Genomic DNA, 13,700 nt, shown 5'->3' on the forward strand with positions numbered 1-13,700 from the left:
AACTCCGGGAACATTCATGATGGAATGGTTAACAAGCAGTTTGTTGCCTCGACAACGAGAAACAAAATGCCTCCGAAAATAAGGCTAGGGGTAGGTTGAGACAGTCTGAAGTTTTCTTTCAACTCGCTGACCACGGTACTGTTGTCCATCATGCCAGGTTCCTCCAGGTATTTACTTAGGGTTTAGGGTCGAAAACCGTCGAGGTTTTCGATCGTGCCATCGTCGTCATCTGCGCAGTAAAGTATAAATTGGGCACGGTTTCTGAGGAGTATGGCATTACCCATTATAAAAGTGATTACCTACACCTGAAACAGCACGAGGTAATCACCCAGCGACCGCCATCAAATGGCCATCAATGCGCTTACGACTCGACTACGACTGGATCATGTAATCCGCCATTTTCGTTCCACCGCAAACTCAAAAGATCACAGGCGGAAAAATATCTGGATTCGAGAGAAAATCGTTCACACGACAAAACTCTCCGGATTCAAAAGTTTTCGGATTCAAAGTTCCCACTTTAAATTCCGGATTCAAAATCTCCGGAGACACGACCAAACCGGGGGGTTCTTATTTCGGTTTCGTCCACTTTTGTGTAAATGGCAAAATCAATCCGGCACTAAAACATTCTGGATTCATCACGAATCCGGAACAATTTCCTCTAGTGTAAACCTGCAATCCTGGCCATAAGTTGTTGGGACACCTCCCATTTTTGCGCGCTGAAACCCACGATTTCAACTACGTCCTTAACGTTTTAGAACAAAAGATGAATGGAAGCAAGTACAATTGACCCCCCTCTCCCCTAGCAATGTTGCATGAAAATGAAGCTATTCTGAAGATTAGATTGGATGTGGGAAAAAAGGAAAAAGGGACAATAGAAAGTGGTTAGACAGTTGCGTTGGAACCAAACGCGATTGCTGAAAAATCGCTATTATTGGAATAAGACGTGAATATCTATCTTATCGTCTCTTTTGTTCGAGAATACTGTTCTAGGAGGCGAACAACTCTTGAAACGAGGCTATTCTGAGGCTATTGTCAAGGATTTTTTTTCTTCAAGATTTTTATCAACATTGACAGGGGGAGGGGGTAGGCGGGCTTGCGCGGTTTTGGTCTTAAGAGAGGCTGCCTGTGAAGTCATCTGCCGTAACTGTCCCAACACTTTTGACCAGGATTGTAGTCTTAAATGAACAGCGAACATCCATCTTGTTTTGTTCGCGGAAGTCGGTCACAGAGGAGCGAATTTCAATGAAATATATATATAATTTGATTAAGCAATTAGCCAAAAATAGGTTGGCCGCCAAAACAGTTTAGGGTTTAGCCTAACTTTAACCTTAAGTTTTAAGACTGAAGAAAAAAAGGAAAAATCACTGAGCATTTCAGTTGTTTGAAACAGAAACATTCGCGCACAATGAACTATGTATAGTACGTGGGTAACCAGGAAAGCAATCCGTCCAGCACAGTAATTGTTCAAATTAACAGCTTACCGAGACACTCGCACTGTCGATGCCTCTTATTTATGACTTTTAGGATTTGTTTACTTTACTTTTTCCGACTTTTTAGCAGGAGAAAAAGCACTAAATGTGCTGGCACAAATAAAAAGGTTTAACCGAAAATCGATCCGTCGAAATCAACAAATGCAAATTTAATCACTGTAGCGTTCCTTCAGATCACGTAAGGCTACAAACCAACAATATCAACTTTTCATTACGCTTAACAAATGAACTTAGAACGATTTTCTTTCCAGAACTCGTTCTTGTAATTAAAATGATCAGAGAAAGAACGACAGCCTAAAACGACATAGCAGTAACACCCGAACTCCGAGTAAATTGCTTTTAATTGGCGTTTTTAATTAACGAAATTTCCAAAGCGATGACTGTCAAAATATAAAAGTTAAAAGTGGTCCATTATGTTTTTCTTTTTTCACCCAAATGTTCTAAGATAGCCATCTGCGGTTTGTTGGAAACGAATTATGTATTCAGGGTGACCGCCAGAGTCACGCAATTGTTTACATTCTCACGGCGGTTCAGGGAAAAATTCATGAGAGGCACAGGCCAAGGCGGGCGACTTAAAACCATTTGCCCAGAGATATTTTTTGATTTTCAAACAGGTGGGTGTACAGTTAACCCGTATAAAGTGTTTTTATGGCATTTAAAGTTATAGCCCATAGAAAAATATGGCGATATTTTAGTGCTATAATTCGTTTGAAACACATCGTAATATTTTCCGTTCGTGTTCGATCTCGTTTCAGGCTGAAACGAAGCCTCGATTTATTTTATTTTTCGCTCAGTCATACCATGAAGACCTGAGCTGAATGTAAAGACCATTGAAAGATTCTCAAGTAGCTGTTCTGCGGAGCGCGAAGCAAACAAATATTCGGAAAATTCAGCAAAACCGGAAGTAGATTTTGAGCCTAATCGGAAAAAAATCGTTTTTCGCAAATTTCTCCCCAAAAAAGCTGCATTAGCAGAAACTAACTATGGTGCGTTTGTTTACTAGCTAGGGCCAATCTATGGGCAAAAAACGAGCAAAATCGATTTTTCGACTTGTGCCGTTGTTTGGTCCATAATTATGGGCACTGGCTCTTAATATGCTTGTTGGATCATGCAGATAAGGCACCATTGGCAAATATCAAAATGGAAAGCCAAAGGTGGCCAGAAAAACCTATATCAGAGAAGGTTGAAACCCAGTATGTTGCCATGGTAACAAAACTGTTAAGCTCATATTATGGAGGACATCTGCAAATTTCATCATAATAGCACTTTTAAAGTACTGTCCCTAGGAGCCTATGGTCTCTTGTATCTGGATAATAGTTCAAAACTTGTCTGGAAGGACTGGATGATCTAAATGGCAGGTGGGAAACTCCCAGAACATTGAGGAGAGTTGCAAGAATGATTGTAAAATTAGCTCTTTGCAGGTACTCATTAGACACTAACACTACTAACAAGACTGAGTTTTGGACAATATATATTTTGGTTTTTTGGATACATATGTAAACAATGTACTGTTACTGGTCATACAAGAGGTACCTTGCTACTGAGTTAAGTCTTAATGTGTGTATTTAAAGGAGATGGTCACTCCAAAAACGTATGTATTTTGTCAATGCTATATGAAAACCTTGCACTCACAGGTCAGCCACTCACAGAAGTTTCAGCCTCTTAAATGCAGGTTTTCCTTATGGTGTTCACCTCCAAAGAAGCCCACAATTCGAACATCGTTGCCACAATTTTGAACAGTACTCAGCAGCCAGGCTGTGTTTTAGTGACGTCATTCCTTCTGAGAGATTTTGTCCTAATGGCTTCCGACAAGCCTTTTGATGACCACTCTGGGTTATGGCTGCTCTTGAACCGTATTATTTTGAGCCAAACATGCTCCAAACTCTGTAATGATAGCATTGGAGAAAGTGAAGTGGATAATTGCATGGCCTTGTGAAAGATGTAAGTCAGTTGCGGGTTCTTCTCATTCCCGCCAATTTCAAGTCGTACAGAATGACCTCACATAGACACAGTCTGGCTGCCAAGACAGTTGCAAAATGGCGGTCTCCAAAGTCGTTTCTTTCGAGATGAATTTCTTAAGGGTAGCAGGCACTTCAGAGGCTTAAACTTTGGTGAGTGGAAAAGCTGAATATTCACTTGCTATGAGTGAAGACAAAAAGAGTAAGCTTTTTGGAGTGACCTTCTCCTTTAACTGAAAATATGTGAACTAAATGCAACAAAATGTATATTAAACCTGGGCCAGTTCAGTATGAATTATTACAAAATTTAGATCAGCTGCAAAAAATTGTTAGCAGCTGATATTACTTTGTGAAGGCTTCTGAAAGGGTTATACTTTTATAAAGCACCTGGCAGAAAGTACTATTTTGGTCTCCTAAAGGACGACCGTTGTAACTGCTTAAGGAAACTGTTTTTGGTACAGTAGGCATCAAAATATTATGGCTTTGATGACATGATCATAGAGATATCAGCCATGGTAATATCAAACATAGGGGATAACCAATCTCCAAAGAATAGAGTTATGGGACTTCACTATGAAAGTGATACCCGATGCCTATTGTAAATTGTGTACATCACTCCTAAAATGTACGGTAAAGAATTTTGTTTTGTGGGTAATAGCTCAAAATTCATTTTCACCTCTGTGAGGTACAAATATTTTACAAACAACCAACATTGACAATTTTAAATTACAGTGGAACTCTGTTAATCCAGTTGCCCATGGGCCACAAAAATCTGACCATAGTGTGGCCATATTAGAGGGATTCTTTAAATTTCGACCTAGAATAAAGTGGCCATAATAACAAGGTGGCTGTGTGAATGGGGTGGCCATAACGCAGGGTTCCACTGTAATGATGAACATATAAGATGATCCTCAAACACCTACCCATAAAGATTTTGGAAGTATAGTTTGCATAATCAGTTGGACAACACACAACTTGGGCCCAGAGCTGACAAGAGATATTCCATTTTCTATCCACCCCCCTCCAAGCCACACTCACAAAATAAGTCAAAATTTACCTAACAGAAAAGATAAAAGTGCAGAAATAGCAGTTTCATAGCCACTTCTAAAGCCCTTGTTAACAGAGGAAGAGAGAGTGTGGAAATAAAATAGAATGGCCCTTAGGGCCCATTTATATGGTCTTGTGTACCCAAGACAACCCTTCTCCTGAGTTACCCCAGCCAAGGTAACTTTTCACTTATTTCTTTGAAAAATTCAACCAGCCATTTACATTTAGGATCATGAACCCATCTCGCCCACAAACCAACAGGGGTGGGTGAGTTGTCTCGCCTTGGCTCGTGTCACGCCTTAGCACCCTGGCAAGCAGGACAACTTTTCTTTATTTAAACACTATGGCTTGGTTAACCACCACAACCCTTAGCATGGTGAGTGTCATGTGATGCCTAGATTTAAAATTTAAAGCACAAATATCAATTTACAAAGAAGAGAAAATTAACTCGGCAAAACCCACTGTGATTAAATGACTGTGGGAAACTCAAACAAAGAGGGATATTTGCACATTTGATTATTTGATAATCAATAATTGAATAATCATGCAGGGTCAAATTCAGCCAAATGCATGGAGAATTAATGGCAAACAATCACTTTAAGATCAAACCAAGCTAGAACTTTCAGCCTACCCACAATGGAGCAATCACAACTGACCTTTCTGAATTATTTGATACATGCATATGAGACCCATTTTTCATTTTTCTTTATGATGGAAGGTAGATGCCATTTAAACATTGATCAAATAATGAACAAAGGTCCTGTTGCTAGAGAGCTACATTGTATCCCCACCAGATTAACAGAAGATGAGGTGTTGAAAACAGATCTTTGGAAGAACTAAAAAAAAGCTGTGTAAACAACCACCAGCGACCTGTGTTCTCACAGCATCTCTTGTTGAATTAATTTGATAAAGAACATAACTTTAAAACCTCAAAATAGTTGAATTTAACTAATTATGAAGTCCTACAAGTATGAGAATTTCAGATTGTATAATTGCACCCAAGTATGAAGTTTGATAGAGAAACAATGGTAAATCATGCTATTCTACGTAACAATATTATTGGATTCTGAGCTCAAGATTCCCATCAGGTGATATGGTTGATACAGCCTCAAACTATCACCTCAAAGAAGTCTTGACCTCATAGTCAAATTGTTGAATAGAAAGAGAGAAGATGTTCTCTATTTCATTATTAATAGATAATAATTTACAGGTTCAAGCTAATTACAAGATAAAATTTGAATTCTGTCCTGCATTTATTTATGAACCACTCTACAGTACCCAGGAGGGGGGGTACTACCAGAAAAATGTGGTGGGGGTGTGCGGCCCGCTTGCCAAGACCCTTACTCTATTGATCACCAAAATCTGTGATTTTCCCTACCCTATTTATGACCAGACCAAAAATTTGATAACCTATGTACAACTGTTGCTGCTGACACAGCTGGGCCCTAAACATAATTTTTGAAGGCCTTTTGTTTATGGTCTTATCAATAACGATGAAAAAGTAGCTTCTTCTAAACAACATTACCCAATTCAAGACTAGAGTACAAAACCCTTACCCTATTCAAGACCAAAGTGGCCAAAATCCATACCCTTTGATCCACACACACCTATATAGTGAATATAAGGGAGTAGCCCCCCCCCCCCCCCCCCCAGAAGAAGTAACTGAAGGGTAACTGTCAAAAGCGGGGGTTAAGTTAAGAGGTAAGGATATACCATACCATTACGAGCTAACCCTAAACAGGCCAACCCCCTCTTTTTGAACTGCCTAAAGAAGTTGATCCCCAGGCCAGTATTGCAGTTCAGACAATACAGAGGAATGTACAATTAACCATTGGATGACTGAAGGAAATTCGTTCTACTCATCTGGTGTTACGGATGGCACGACAAGACGCCATTTGCAATGCAACTCAACTCGTTTAATGCGTACTTCATGTAAGCTACATAGAACTAGAACGCACATGTTTACTCCAAATATGGTAAGACAAACCATATACGTAACATCTCCCTTTCTTTAAAAAAAGAAAAACTAATAAACAAATATCTGGCAAAAACTAGCCTAAAACAAACTTACACAAATCCACTTTGTTTCTGAAAGTGTTCTATGTCAAACTAAATCAGTTTATCCGAGCTTGCTAAAACAAACTTAAAGTGTTCAAAGTCTAGCCTTTGCTTAACGCTTCATGTCAAAATCTTTAAATCTTGAAGGGGGACGAACAGTCCGGGTTCTTGTCTTCTGAGGCGCTAACAATGGAACATTAGTCTCTTCAGCAACAGTTTCATTCAAGGAATCTTTGTCAGGCCTAGTAGGTATAGCAGGTAACTCAGGTACTCTAGGTATCTCCTTGTGATTTACTCCTGACTCATGTGAGCTAACCTTGGTGCTTTGCTTTTCTGGTGTCGAGGATTCTGCTGCAGGTCTCAGAAACTGCCTGTTTCTTCGGAGGGTCTCACTGCCTGCTTGGACTACATATGACCTGTCTGACAGTTTCTCGACACAAGTAGCTGGTTTCCACGTTTGGTTCTTTCGCAGGGGTGCACTTCTGACTTCTTGTCCAATCTCTAATTCAGGTAACTGCTTCACATGACGGTCATGGTAGAACTTCGCCTTTTGCCTTTTCCGCTCTAATTTCTCTGTAGAATGTGCGCTTACTTTGGGACGGAGAAGGCTTGACGCTGTTGGTAAGAGAGTTCGTGTTCGGCGCGACATAAGCCTCTGGGCGGGGCTGTCACCTATTCCTTCAGTAGGTGTGTTCCTGTAGTCTAGTAGCGATAGCCATGGATCTTTCCCATCTCGGTCCGCTTTCTTAAATAGCAGTTTAACTGTCTTCACTGAAGACTCTGCTTTCCCATTTGACTTTGGGTAGTGTGGTGATGATGTCACATGGTTAAACTCCCAGCTGAGTGAAAGCTCGTGAAATTCTTGACTGCTGTACTGTGATCCGTTGTCTGAGACAACAGTGTCCGGGATTCCATGTCTACTGAATTGTTCTTTGAGTACTTGTATAACTGCACGTGAGGTGGTATCTTCAAGTTCACTAACTTCTACAAAATCTGAGTAATAGTCAACGACTGTGAGGTAATTCTTTCCACTAACAGTGAACAAATCTGTAGCCACTTTACTCCAAGGTCTGTCTGAAAGTTGATGAGACTGCATTGGCTGACTAGCATTTCTAGCCTGAAACTCGGCACAGACAGCACATCTCTCAACCAGGACTTTGACTTCTGAATTCATTCCAGGCCAGAACACGATGTCTTTGGCCTTTTTTAGGCATGATGCGACTCCTTGATGGCTTGAATGAATTCTTGAGAGCATCTCTGGCCTCATGGCTTTGGGGACAATCACTCTCTGACTCTTAAATAGAATACCATTGTGGAGTGAAATCTCTTCTCTGTAGTTCCAGTAGTCACGAACTTGTACTGGGCATTGCTCTCTTCTCTCAGGCCATCCTGTTAGAACAGTGGTCTTCAGGCTCTCTAAGACGAGGTCTTGTGCTGTGCACTTCTGCAGCTGAGTTAACCTTTCTGGAGCCACTTTGATGGAATCAAAGGGAGTAAGTGTTTCAAGTTCAAGAGCGAAAACTTGAAAGTTGTCTGTCATCTCCTTCTTGACAGCAAGCGAGGCTCGAGACAAGTGATCGGCAACATACATCTGTGCACCTGGCTTGTACTTAACCTCTAGGTTAAAGCGCTGTAGCCTCAACATCATTCTTTGTAGTCGACATGGAGCAGAGAGGATTGACTTCTGGAAAATGGACTGTAAGGGTTTGTGATCTGACTCAACCGTTATCTTTTTACGACCGGCGAGGTATTGACTGAACCTTTCGCAGGAGAAGACAATCGCTAAACACTCTTTCTCAATTTGAGCGTATTGTGTCTCAGTCTGTGATAGGGACCGTGAAGCAAAAGCAACTGGCTGGCCGTTTTGTAATAAAGCTGCTCCTAACCCGTATTCGCTCGCATCACATTGCACTGTGACTTCTTCTTGAAGGTCATAATACTTGAGCACAGGGTGTTTGACTACAAGCTCTCGCACTTCCTGGAATGCTGTCTCATGATGCTGGGACCAGATGAACTTTGCATCCTTTGCTGTCATCTCTCTCAGTGGCTGGGCGACCTCTGATAACCTAGGGAGAAACTTTGCTAAGTAATTAACGAATCCTAAGAGACTCAGGAGTTCCTTCTTGGATGTAGGCCTCGGCATTTCCTGAACTGCCTTCACTTTCTCAGGATCTGGCTGTAACCCATCTTTGGTGATCAAGTGTCCCATGAATCTGACTTCAGACTTCTTGAGGTTCAACTTGCTGCTGTTTAGACGCAGATTGGCTTTTCGAGCTTGCTCTAGCAGACGAATCAAGTTCTCATCATGATTTCGATTTGCTTCTTCATCATTCTCTCCATAGCCCATGACCAATATGTCATCTCTTATCACTTCTACACCGGGAAGACTATCAAGCTTCTCATGCAATTTGCATTCGAACTCTTCTAGAGCCAGGTTGATACCAAAGGGTAGCCTCAAATACTTGTAACGCCCAAAGGGAGTCCAGAATGTTGTCTTGAGACTGCTGCTCTCATCTAATCCAACCTGGTAAAACCCATCTTTAGCATCTAAGGTACTAAACACTTTGGCATTGCTAAGCATGGGCAACAACTCATCTAGAGTAGGCATTTGGTACTTTGGACGGATGACTGCCTTGTTAAGATCTTTAGGATCCAAACAAATCCTAATCTTATTTGGTGTTGCGACAACCACCATACTACTAATCCAGTCGGTCGGTACTGTGACTTTCTCCACGATTCCTTTCCTTTCCAGATCATCAAGTTTGGCCTTGACCTTATCACGCAGGGGAACTGGCACTCGGCGCGGAGAATGTTGCACTGGTTTTACGCTGGGATCTGTGATAATGGTTGTATCACCAATATGGCCTAACCCTTCAAAAACATCTTTGTACTGAACAAGAATCTGATCTCTGGTCAGGTTACTACTGCTTTTCAGGACATGAATGGACTCTTCAGGATCTATATCCACTTTGAGAAGTCCCAACTACTCACAAGCCTCAGCCGATGAGAGGGGTTTGTTAGAACTCTCAACAACTTGGAATCTCAGGTCCAGACGCTTGCCCCTTCTCTCTGCTGTGAGTGTGGTCTCACCTACAGGCTTCATCAAGCTACCATCAAATAGCTTTAGCTGGGCATTGGACTTCGACAAGGGGGGATCACCATTCTGCAACAGCTGAACTAAATTTCTGTGACTGATCACATTACAAGTTGCACCAGTGTCCAACTGACATACTAGTTGCTCTTTGTACTGCTCTTCTATCACAAAGGTAATACTGGATGTCAACTGTTTACCACTACCATTAATTGCAGTAATTTCTTCTATCTTCAACAATGATTCCTCAGACTCGTAACGTTCTGCCACTTCAGCGACATGAACCTTCTCTTTGCCTGCCTGACACACTTTGGCGAAGTGGTTCATTCTTTTACAATTGCGACATTGTTGACCATAAGCTGGACATTCTGTCTGCTTGGCATGCTTCTTTTGTTGGCCACAATCTTTACATTTCCATTTTTTGTCAGGTTTCTTTGGATTTGGTGGTTTCTTCGGATGAGAAGGCATCTTGCCTTGCATCGGTTTACGCTTCACATGAACTAAGTTCAGTTCCTCATTGTTTTGTTTCTCATCCTTTTGAATCGACTTTAGCTGCTTATTCGTTATTTCACTTGATTTACACATGTCAAGAGCTTTATCCAAAGACAAATCTTTCTCTCTGAGCAATCTAGCTTTTGTACCCTTATCTTGTATTCCAATAACTAGCCTGTCACGTATCATTTCTTCTGCAAGTGCTCCAAACTGACACGATGCTGCGAGTTTTCTTAATCTATTGACATAGCAATCAACAGTTTCTTCGGGTACTTGAATGCAAGAGTTAAAGACATACCTCTCATAGACGACATTTCTCTTTGGTAGGAAATAGTTTTCCAGCGCCTTCAATGCTGAAGTTATCGTCAGTACTTCGGTGCCAAAATTCAGATTCAGGAAAATTTGCAGACACTCCTTTCCCATAACAGAACGGAAGGTTGCTAATCGGATCGATTGACTCTTCTGATCCAAACCCGTTGCTACCTCATAATCTTGCCATTGTTGCTTAAAAAATTCCCAGTTGCTCGTGATATCTCCACGACAAACCATAGCGCTTAATACTGGAAAATTTGAAGGAAAACTGAGGACTTGAGGCGGCGGAGTAGGCTGTGGAGCTTGCGGTGGAGCTGGTGGTGGAGGATCTTGTTCGGTGTCTGACATCGTTTCGCTGGGTTTCAACGCACGTGGTCGATGTTGAAATTCGCTGTACGTACCGTAAATCAAGGAATTGTCGCTTCGTTTCGCTTCAGTAACTGCTTTGACTGAATATCAACCAGAAGACGTAATCTTGAGCGCTGCAGCTCGCCATAAGATCAACAAAACACTTCTGACACCATGTTACGGATGGCACGACAAGACGCCATTTGCAATGCAACTCAACTCGTTTAATGCGTACTTCATGTAAGCTACATAGAACTAGAACGCACATGTTTACTCCAAATATGGTAAGACAAACCATATACGTAACATCTGGCATGGACTGCTTCACCCCTTTGTTGATCTTTTCTGGGAAATCTGATACCCCCAAAGCACGCATTTACAATGAACTCTAACTCTCAACATAGATTATTTCTTACAGAGAAAAAAAGTATTCAACAAGAGATACGGAAATAGGATACTATCCTTGCGTATACGATTTTCCACCACACGCTCGTGGATACAGAGCTTCAACTGTGTTCCCTTTTAGTTAAAACGGCTTCCGTTAAACATGTTCCCGTACTGCACAGTGCAAACTATGGCCAGCAATACTTCATCCAGGTTGTTGCTAACATTATAGGCTATTGCACTTAGTTTTATCTCCGAATCACGAACAATAAGAACCAAAAGTCGGAACAACACCAGTTTTGGATACGTGTAAAATCCGCCATTCGATGACAGAAGGCTCTCCGTTATTTCCCTTCAAAACAATACTAACCTGTTCTCTTTTGCCGAAAGTTTTGCTTAAAAAGTCGAAGAAATAGGCCTGCAACATTCCTATCCTCAGTATGAAAGGACACGAACCTGATGGCTTGCAAATAGAGGAAAATCTTCCCCAATCGAAACGCCATTTTTTTCGCTTTGTGAAACGAGCTGAGCGGCGCAGTTTAAACCGGATGTGACGTCACTTTTTGCTGGATGATCCAGATCATTCTCGTCCCCAGTGCTACTCGTCTTAAAATGTCGTTGACGAGTAGCTCTGGACGCACCCAAAAATTCGAACTTTTTTCATTGGCTGACAAAAAATGAATGCGCAGCAGAAATGAAAATTACAAAGCTCTACGCATTCCATTTTACTTCCGGCCCAGATGGCGGCACCTTCGCTCAGTTGACACAGGCGCGCTTTACGAAAAAACAAATGGTGACCTTTCCCGATCGATCCGAAGGAATCGTTAAAGTTTCCACGTAACCAAAGGAGTACGTCGCCTGCAACGATGTCATTCACGATCGTAATCATCGTCCTTTGTTGTAGCAGCGGAGAAGGTGGGAAGAAACGTTTAGAACTCTGAGAATCAACCAGCTAATACAACAATTACTTTGTCGCTGGCCATACCCCAAGAAATCATAAAATTAACTTCGAATCGGCAGTGGGAAACTTAGAGCCAGGTGAAAAGACGAAGAAATATCACCCTTGCTAAGCAAATGTGGCACTGGAGATGCGAAGGTGAGTGTGTTTTCCTCTCTCTGAAAGATCAAGGAGATCAGATTCTAGCAGTCCAAAATGTATTGATATTAAATTGCCAAAATGAGTCAAAGGTCCGTGTCATAATATTCTGCTACGTACCTGGATGATGTAGCAAATGGTCTGAACATGAAGTTTAGTTTGTTTCTTCCACATATTGTTATGTATGTATCTTTTACTATCTGTTAAGAAGCTTCTGCTGTTATAGATGTATATAATATCTTTTTTTTTTAGCTCCCCTCTCTTTATTATTGAGACCTCCCCTATAGTCTCCCCCCAAAAAACATGAACAAACCTTCTGTGGTCAGGCAAGAGTTTAGTTTGCTTTAGAGCCTTCACCCAAATTTATTTATTTATTTTTTTATAATTTACTTGTGGAAATGATGTGTAAAGGAAAATAACCATAGATAACCATAGCTGAAATTTGAGGCCCTTTCCTCTCTCCCCACTTTAGTTAGGAAGTAACTGCAACTAGCAAAACTTTATTCCGTCACAATAACATTAATCAGTAAATAACAATAATTTATCATCCATGCAAATAACTGTGAACAAATATAAGAGACAATTATTTATACATGTATAACTGATAACGCATCATCCGGACTAGTGGGTTTCCAAATGTAATGTGGGAATTATCTCTGCTAAAAACAAATCAAACATTAAAGGTGTACAGAGTTACATTAATATCCCCATAAGAAAAATGTCATAATCTTTTTGTTAGCCTTTGAAAGATAATTTATTTCCTGCCATTATTTACTATTCTTTGTTAATTTTCAGACCATAATAGTGCTACACAAATTCCTCAAAGGATGACCATTTATGGATAATTCAAATAGGAATGTTGCTCTTGCAGTTCAATAAATAATACTGAAAAAAAAAGGAGATGGAGAAAGAACCATTGTTGATAGTAAAGCTATGTGGCTGATGTTCTGATCAACCACAAGACGTAGAAAGTATACATTGAGATTTGTTGTTGCACATGGTTGTATAACAGGCTGAAGAGCCCTATTACCATGAAGTAACATGAACTGTAAAAGAGCAATGACATTGCATTGTTTCCCATTCATTTTGTTCATGCAGTTTCCTAAAAAAAATCTTCCTTAATGTACATTGAGGCACACCAATATGAATCACTCTCTTCACATCAGGAACCTCTACATGTATACCAATGCCAGATACTAACGTTATAGTTACATCATTTTAGCTGTATTATATTTTTGGTAACACCATTTACTCATATGGGAATACTGAAATAAATTGGTGTTGTTGTTGTTGTTGAAAGCACCCAAAAGATTAAGCTTTATATAAGCTGGTTGAAAGGTATAAAATGAACAAAAACAATTACATCGACAAAAGCAGTGGGGGATGGGGGACAAAATGGTTGAATAGCCCTATATCTAGTTTTG

This window comes from Orbicella faveolata, unplaced genomic scaffold, assembly GCF_042242905.1.
Source record: "Orbicella faveolata isolate gen_17 unplaced genomic scaffold, um_ofav_v1 contig_48, whole genome shotgun sequence".
Lineage (NCBI taxonomy): Eukaryota > Metazoa > Cnidaria > Anthozoa > Scleractinia > Merulinidae > Orbicella > Orbicella faveolata.